We start from the raw sequence: 9,745 nt of genomic DNA on the forward strand, positions 1-9,745 counted from the left end.
CCGGCACACGCGCCCAGCGTGAGTTTTAAGCCCCGGGGTCTGGGACACGAACCACAGTCGACTACGTGGGAGTCCAGTGACATAGCCATTACGCTAACTACTGGTTCCCAGCTTTATAATGTGTTTTGAGGTCAGAAAGTGAGATGGCTCCTATTCCATTCTTTTTCCACAGTGTTGCTTTGGTAATACAAGAACTTTTATGATTCCAGACAACTTTTATGATTTTTTTTCTAATATTTCTATGGGGGATGTCTCTGAAAGTTTGATCAGAATTGCACTGGATTTGTATATTAATTTTAATACAATGGACATTTTTATTATACTAATTTTTCCAAACCAGAAACATGGGATGCCTTTTCACATTTTTGTATTTCTTTCAATTTCTTTTTTAAGTATTTCATTGTTTCCTTTACAGAGGTCTTTTACTTCTTTGGTTATGTTTATACCTAGATATCTTATTTTTGTGTGGCTGTAATAATGTAAATGGTATTGATTTCTTCAATTCTACCACTTTGTTGGCTGTTAGTGCATAAATATTTTACTGTATTCATTTATCAGTATGATGTTAGCTATGAGTCAGTCATAGATGGCTTTTATTGTTGTGGAGGAATGTCCCTGCTATGCCAATTTTGATGAGTCTTAACCATGAAGGGATGTCGAATTTTGTTGAATGATATTTATACGTTAATTGATATGATCATATGGTTTTTACCTTTTCTTCTGCTAATGTGATGTATTATATTTACTATGTTGCATATACTGAACCATCTTTGCATCTCTGGAAAAAACCTACCTGGTCATGGTGTATAATCTTTTTAATTTGTTGTGGGATATGATTTCCTAGTATCTTGTTGAGAATTTTTACATCTGTATTCATCAGGGATATTAGCCTGATGGTTTTTGTTTGTTTGTTTATTTGTTTGTTTTGTATATCCTTGGCTGTTATTGGATCAGGATGATGTAGGGTTCATAAAATGAATTTGGGCGAGTTTCTTCCTTGTGCATATTTATAAATAGTTTGAGAAGAATGAGGGTTAGTTCTTTAAATTAGGGTTAGTTCTTCTGAAGTAAAGCCATCAGGATGTGGGCTTTTCTTTGCTGGGAAAATATTTATTGGTCTATTCAAGTTTTCTATTTCTTCCTGATTCAATTTTGGTAAGTTATATATGTGTAGAAATTTGTCCACCTACTTTAGGTTTTCTTTTTTGTAGCTGTATAATCACTTACAGTATTCTCTAATTATGTTTTGTATTTCAGTTATGTCCATTGTGATATTGCCTCTTTCACTGCTTATTTGATTTATCTGGGTCCCTTCTCTGTCCTTCTTGATTAATCTAGCTAATAGTGTGTCAATTTTGTTTATCTTCTCAAAGAACCAGCTTTTGCTTTCATTTATTTTCTGTATAGTTCTTTTATTCTCTATTCATTTACCTCTGCTTGATTTTTTATTATTTCTTTTTTCTTGGAATTTCTTGTTTTGTTTTGCTTTTCTTGTTGAGTTCCCAGAGTTATGTAATTAGGTTATTCATTTGACACCTTTCTATTTTCTTGTGGGCAATAAATGCTATAAACTTCACTATGGTTTTGCTGTGTCTCAGAGGTTATAACACTTGTTTCTTCATTATCATTGGGTTCTTTCTTTTCCTTTTTTTTTTTTTTTTTGAGAGGTTTTTGCTATAGGGCACATGTGCTCACCAGAAAGACAAAGAGAGACAGAGAGAGAGAAAGCAAGAAATTGCCCCCGGGGGTGGGGGTGGGGATGGCCATTCTGCAATCCCTTCTCCTCCATTCTTCTCTCGGGATCTTGGGCATACATGCACACGTGCCCGGTGTGAGTTTAAGCCACTGGATCTGGGACTTAAACCGCAGTTGACTACATGGGAGTCCAGTGACAGAGCCATTATGCCAACTGCTGGTCCCATTATCATTGGTTTCTATAAACCTTTTGATTCCAGACTTAATTTCTTTAGTAGTTGTAAAGTCATTTAGGAATAGGTTGTTTAGTTTCCATGTGTTCATGCATTTCTGAGGGCTCTTTCTGCACTTGACTTCAAATTTGATTCCACTCTTGTCAGAAAAGATTATGGATATAGTTTCTATACATTTTAATTTGGAAAGGTTTGTTTTGGGCCATAACATGTAGTTGAACTTCAAATTGTTGTTGTTGGGTGAAATATTCTAGACATGTCTGTCAAGTCCACTTCATATAAATGAATAAATATAAATATAAATATTACCATAAGGTAATATTTAATCTTGAATCTCTTCATTTATTTTTTGTTTGCATGATCTGTCTAGAGGAGACAGTGGGGTGTTGAGATTCCCAAAGACTACTGTGTTGCACTATCTCTCTACCTTGAGACCTAACAGTTTATCTTTCATGTATCTGTAAGCTCCAGTGTTAAGTGCATAGATATTTAAAAGTTATAAAGAATACTATCTTGGTGTTGAGGGCATGATGACTGGGGACAGCCAGGACAAAGGACTCTTAGCTCAGAGTGGCCAGGTCCAAAGCAGAGCTGGACAGAATCAGGGGTAGCAGTGCCACAGCAATGTCACCAGGTGGGGTGAGTCAGCACTCCAGGCTTGGGAGCAACTTTGAGACATTCTGCACACTGTCACTCACCACTCAAGCACCCTGGGCTAGCCCTGCCTATCATCTGACGAGATACTTAAGCCCATTCTGGGCAGACCTCCTTGGGTGAGCTGGCACTCAGGGCTTGGAAATAACTTTGGAATGTTTCACACACCATCACTCACTGCTTCAGTTATCTGGACTTGCTCTGCCGGCTGAGATAGTTAAGCCTGGTCTGGGCAGACCTCCTTGGGTGATCAAGCACTCAGGGATTGGGAGCAACTTTGGGACATTCCAAACACCATTGTCCACTACAACAGCAGCCTGGACTTGTCCTGTCCACCACCTACCAAGATACTTAAGCCTGGTCTGGGGAGGTATCCTGGGGTGAGAAAATGCTCAGAGCTTGGAAGGCACTTTGGGACTTTTGGTACACCAACTCACAACTTAACCCACTTCACTAACATATCATTTTGGCTTGCTACCACCTCAGGAAAAGCTGAATATTTGGTACAAGAGACAATCACCTGAAGCTATCCCTAACTGCTGTGACCTGGGAGATAAAGCCTTTAGGTAGGAACACAACTGGGAACCAAGGGTGTAATTTCCTCAACCAGTATTACAGAATCTACTTCAATAAATAGAAAAAAAGTAAACACTGCATCAAATGGCTAGAAACCAGAACAGATCTCAAAGAAACATGAGTCAATAAAGAGGCAACTCTCCCACAGGTGAGCACAGTAGCTTGCACCAACAGTGTATACCACAGAGAAATATATGAAAATGTCATAGTGATAAAATGCAATGAGATGCAAGAGAAAACAGACAATCAGTTCCAAGGAATGAGAAAATCATCTCTGGACATGAAAGAGTAATTCCATAAAGAAATAGATACTCTTTAGAAGAAGCAAATGGATCTTCAGGAAATGAAGAATACAGTACAAGAAATTAAAGAGTGGCATGGGTGACATGTCATTCCCAGACCCAAAAATATATTACAAAGCTGTGATAATCAAAACAGCATGGTACTAGCACAAAAACAGACATGTGGACAAATGGAAGAGAATAGAGTCCCCAGAAATTAATTCCCAAACATATAGTCAACTGATTTTTGACAAGGGGTACCAGTCAATCCAGTGGGAAAATGAAAACCTCTTCAACAAATGGTGCCAGAAAAACTGGATTTCCACTTACAGAACGATGAATCTGAACCCCTACCTCTCACCTTTGACAAAAATCAAGTAAAGGTGGATCAAAGATCTAAATCTAAGACTTCAAACTATAAAACTGTTCCTGGCAAACTCTGGGGAAACTCTGGGAGACATTGGAGTAGGGAAAAACTTTGTAAATAAGACCCCAAAAGCACAGTTGATAATCCCCACAATAGACAAGTGGGATTACATCAGACTAAGAAGTTTCTGCATGGCAAAAGACACAGTAATTAGTGTGAATTGACAGCTCAAAGAGGGAAAACATTTTTGTAAACTATGCATCAGATAAGTGACCAATAACTGGGATACACAAGGAACTCAAGCAACTGTTCTGAAAAAGAGATGATGAACCCTATTAAAAGATTGGAGAATGAGTTGAAAAAAACACTTTCTAAAGATGATAATACGAATAGCCAAAAGACCTATGAAAAAATGCTCAACATCCCTCATTGTAAGGGAAATGCTGATCAAAACAACAATGAGATGCCACCTAATCCCAGTCATTGTGACAAAGATTAAAAAAAAAAATGATAAGTTCTGGCAGGGGTGTGGTGAAAGGGGAACTCTCTTACACTGCTGGAGGGAATGTAAATTGGTCCAGCCACTATGGAGAACAATTTGGAGATTCCTCAAAAATCGACAAATAGAACTGTTATTTGATCCTGCAATCCCACTCCTTGGCATCTACTCAAAGGACAGAAGAATTCTTAATAGGAAAAATGCTTGTACATCAATATTTATTGCAGCACTATTCACAATTGCTGGGGTTGGTCATGGAACCAACCCAAATGTCCATGAACAGATGAATGGATAGAAAAACTGTGGCACATATACTCTATGGAATACAATTCAGCCATAAAAAAAATTATCCTGGCTTTTGACAAAAAGTGGAAGAATATGAAAAATTTACTGCTGAATGAAGCAAGCCAGGCTATGAAGGAGAGACACTGTATGTCCCTACTTAGCATATACCGAGTGTCCACACTCTATGACTGAAACTGATTGATGAAAAGATATAGAAACAGAGTAAATGGATGTAAATACCAGATATAGTGTAAATGAAAGAAAAGGATTTGAGGAAGGACATTTGAAGAAAAATAGAGAGACAAAGCATTAATGGGACAAAGAAATGTGGTATTATCTGTTGAAGCTATTTTATAGTTTTATCAACTGGACTAGAGAGATATATTAACCTGTTTAAATATTCACTTTGTAAGATAAATGATGTGATTAAATGTATAAAAGAAAATGAAATGAAAAAAGCCACCTTTCCTTAGAAATCATTAACAGCAGATTAGACTATAGTAAATACCAGATATAGTGTAAATGAAAGAAAAGGATTTGAGGAAGGACATTTGAAGAAAAATAGAGAGACAAAGCATTAATGGGACAAAGAAATGTGGTATTATCTGTTGAAGCTATTTTATAGTTTTATCAACTGGACTAGAGAGATATATTAACCTGTTTAAATATTCACTTTGTAAGATAAATGATGTGATTAAATGTATAAAAGAAAATGAAATGAAAAAAGCCTCCTTTCCTTAGAAATAATTAACATCAGATTAGACTATGCAGAAGAAATAACTTCTGAGCTGGAAGAGAATGTCTCCAATACAGAACAAACCATCAAAAGAAGAAAAAATGAGGACAACATATGGGAAATCCTAGAAACCATGAAATATACAAATACCACATAATGGGTATTCCAGAAGGTAAAAAAAACCTGCTAAAAGCATGGGGGAAAAAACCCTTTCATGAAATACTACTGGAAAATTTTCCAAATATAAACAAACAAGGTGGAATTCAGACCCAAGATGTAAAAAGGACCCCAAATAGAGTCAACATAAAGAGATCCTTCCCTCAGCACATTATAACCAGATTGGTAAAAATCAAAGATGAAGATAATATTTTTAGGAGCTGGCAGGTGGAATGGTGAGTATGGGTGCTGGAGTCCTACATGGCCAATCGTGGTTTGAATCCCAACCCTGGCAACTTGATTTCTCATTTTTCATCTCTCACTCTGTCCCTATATGGTCAGATTAAAATGAAATAAATACAGTTCAATAAGTCATTCTTTTAAAAAAAGATAATACTTTGGGGACCAGCAGTTGACGTAATGGCTATGCCACTGGACTTCCATGTGGTTGACTGTGGTTCAAGACCCAGACCTGGTGGCTTGAACTCACACCAGGAGCATGTGTGTGCATGCCCAAGAACCTGAGAGGAGAATGGAGGAGAAGGGATTGCAGCATGGCCATCCCCCCGGGGCTGATTTCTCGCTTTCTGTCTCTCTGCCTTTCTCTGTCTTTCCAAATCTCTCCAAAAAAAAATTTTTTTTAAATGGCAAGAGAGAAATGTCAAGTTATCTATAAAGCTTATCCTGTTAGGCTAATGTCACACCTCTAAACTGAAAAAAATGCAAGCAAGCAAAGAATGGGAAGATGTATTCAAAATATTAAAAGAAAAACAATTTCAATCAATATTATATCCAGTAAGATTATCCTTCAAATAGGAAGAACAAATAAAAGTATTATTAGGTAAATGAAAAATAACAGAAGTCACCTTTAATAGACCAGCTCTACAGGAAGTACTGTCGGGTTGTTATATCAAGATAACTAAAGAGAGAACAACAGAAATAAGAGAACAAAAAAAAAGTGAAAAAAATGGCAAACAGAATGACAAGTATAAATCTTCAAATATCAATAATAATGCTGAATGTTAATGGAATAAATTCTCACATTAAAAGACACAGACTGGCTGAAGGGATACAAAACAGAAGCCATATACATGCTGTTTGCAAGAAACAAACCTCACTGATAAGAACATATATAGACTAAAAGTTAAGGGCTGGAAAAAGATATTCCATGCAAATGGAAACTAAAAAAAAAAAGGCTGCAGTAGTAATACTGATATCAGACAAAATAAACTTTAAGATGAAAGATGTAAAAAGAGACAAGGAAGGACATTCTATAGTACTAAAAAGACTTCTTCAAAAAGAAAACTTGTAAATATCTATGCATCCAATGCTGAAGTACAAAAATGGTGGGACCATGCAGACAACACAAGCTGGTAAAGAAGCTGCCTCCCATTCTAAGGCAAGGCCTGGACTGGGAAGAAACTGAGGCAAGGCCTGGTTTACAAGCCCTCCTTGTGCCATTTACTGGCCTGTAGTCAATTTCTCTGCCGTGAGTTTTACTGTTATTATGGTACCCTGCAAGGGTAAAATATCACCCCAAACAATTACAATAAAACCAATTAGTGATCTTGTAGGAATGTGGTTTCCTAAGATGGTAGCTGGGTGGGAAGTTTGAGACTCCCCCACCAGTCTGTTTTAGCCAAAATTAACATATAGGTTAAGTTAGTACATACCAAATTAGCGTTAGAAGCATATGTAGACTAAGTTTAAGGCTAGTTTTATGTAAATAGCCCTTATTAAAGCTACAGGCCAAAGTTAACTCATGCTAGGCAAAGTCAGCACATTCACCACATAACAGGGATCCAGAGATAAAACAAAAGAACTCACTAATTGACAGACTCAGCAAATAAAATACAGGAACCTCTGAGTTTATAAGAAAGAAAAAGCCTGGCTGACGACAACAGAATGAACAAACATGAGGGCTCTAGAGAAAGATTAACTATCTTAGCTGGGAGCTCTTATCTAAAGCAACAGGTAGTTTTCAACTACCCTTTCCCATATGGGTAATAGACTCACCGTCTTTTGATGTAATATATAGATAGTCCATATATTAACTGAGTCTTTACTTAACAAGACAAGATTTCTATCTAGGCCATTGTAACCAGCAATGTTGCCACCCTGGCCTGGGACTGAAGTTATCTAGCTGACCTGGGACTGCAAGCCCCCTCTTCAAAAGACCCTGTCTGGTAATGAAGACTGAAGAAGAAAATGCACCAGACAAATAGACTCCTTTGTTCTGAGAACTGTGTTTGGCTTCACCTGTTCAAACAAGACAGACATCATGTTTTATGATCATTGTTGCTGTGCTTTGAATTCTCTGTTTCATAGAGTAAATCTTTTATTTCTCTCTCACCCCTCCTACTCCTATAAGATCCCTCAATAAATATGTGTGTTTGGTAGCCGCTAGTGTGGAAGCCTGGAGCTGGCTCTGGCTGTGGCCGGCTGAGAACATGCTAAGAGGCAATGAGGTCTCAGTCTAATTTTTGTTTCTGATCATCCGTGTCACCTCCCTGTGTACGAGCCACCCACCACTGCCAAGGCTGGACCCCAGCAGAGCTAGCGATAGGGAGCTGCCCCCACCCCCAGCCTTCTATCTCTGTTTCTGTGTCTCTGTTTCTGTCTCTCCCTGCTTCTGTCTTCCCTTTTTTTGTAATTTTTTCCTTTTTACCTTTTTTTAAAAAGACAAAATGTTTCTCTCCCTCTCAACTCCACCTTTAATCTTGTTCATTATCACTATGGTCCTCCCACCCAGGCAGAAGAGGCCAGGCCTTCAGAAGAACATTCCACATGGCTCCTGTGAACTAGGTATTTCAGAGCACATGAGAAATTAAGACTTTCTACTGATAATTACAGCTGCCACCAACCAAGGTAGTGGTAGGGAGCCCCCCCCCACCTCCAGCCTTCTATCTCTGTTCCTGTGTCTCTGTCTCTGTCTCTTACTGCTTCTGTCTTCCCTTTTTTCATAATTTTTCCATTTTACACTTTTTTTAAAGGCAAAGTTTTTCTCTTACTCTCAGTTCTACCTTTTATCCTGTTAATTATCACTCTGGTCCTCCCACCCAGGCAAAAGAGGCCATGCCTTTAGAAGTAGGTTCCACATGGTTCCTGCAAACTAGGTATTCTATTTTGTGATTTTTTTAAATTAAAAAAAAAAAACAGTAATTACAATTTTTTTGTCTTTTTTTTTTCTCATTTTGTTGTTTCTCTCTCTCTTTTTCATTTTCCTTTTTCTTGTGTCTCCACTCTCCAATATCCATTTAATGTGTTTTTAGATGGATCTAAGAGAACTGTAGCTAAACATCCAAATACTAATAGGGTTAAAATGTTCCTCAATATCTACTGAATCTGTTGCACCAGCGATCACAACAGAAGGGCAATGAGATTCCCGATCACCTCTGTCTCCTTGCTCCTGAACATTCAGACTGAACTTCAAGAATTTGAAAGAAACACACCATCCATCAGATGACAAGAAATCACAGCCGGATCACAAGAAATATAGGAAAACAAGAAAATACCTCTCCTCCAAAGGAAAAGGGTAACTCTTCCTCACCCACAAGCAGTTTGGTGAAAATCATGGAAATGTCAGATAAGGAATTTAGAACATTCATAATGTCGAAGCTAACAGAAATGGAAGAGAAGAGAGATAATGAACTGCTAAAGAGAAAGGAGAAAGAAGTTGACGACTTACAGGAGATGAGGAAATTCTCCCAAGATCTAAAAGAGAAATTACACACTTTACAAAAGACTCAAACAGAACTGTTAGAGATGAAGTCTATAATACAGGAAGTCAAAATTTCCCTTGAAAGTATTAAAAGCAGACTAGATCATTCAGAAAATAGAATCTCAGATATAGAAGAGAAAATGGCTGGTCTAGAAAAATCCACCACAAAGACTGAGAAAATGGCCCAAAAATTCGAGAATAATATGTGAGAAGTACTAAATACCATCAAACGTCTAAACATCCAGATAATTGGCATCCCAGAAGGTGAAGAGACCCATAAGGGGATTGATATTCTGTTCATGAAATCCTGCAAGAAAACTTTCCAAACCTAGAGAGGCATTCAAAGATCCAGTCCCAAGAAATACAAAGGACCCCAAATAGAATCAACCCAAGAAGATCTTCTCTAAGACACATTATAGCCAGGTTGATCAAAACCACAGACAAAGGCAAGATACTAAGATTGGCAAGAGAAAAACGGCAAGTTACCTACAAAGGGTATTCCATCAGACTAACGGCAGACCTCTCATCGGAAACAATGTGAG

At 37.7% G+C, this 9,745-nt stretch overlaps 1 protein-coding gene across 1 annotated transcript in view; it reads right to left on the minus strand.

Moving 5' to 3' along the window:
- The window catches only part of LOC102497462 (rho guanine nucleotide exchange factor 9), a gene marked incomplete at its 3' end in the record, with an annotated part of 166,653 nt that overhangs the window by 18,067 nt on the left and 138,841 nt on the right, over positions 1–9,745 (minus strand). The window lies entirely within an intron of this gene.

This window comes from Tupaia chinensis, unplaced genomic scaffold (genome assembly GCF_000334495.1).
Source record: "Tupaia chinensis unplaced genomic scaffold, TupChi_1.0 Scaffold000055_1, whole genome shotgun sequence".
Classification (NCBI taxonomy): Eukaryota; Metazoa; Chordata; class Mammalia; order Scandentia; family Tupaiidae; genus Tupaia; species Tupaia belangeri.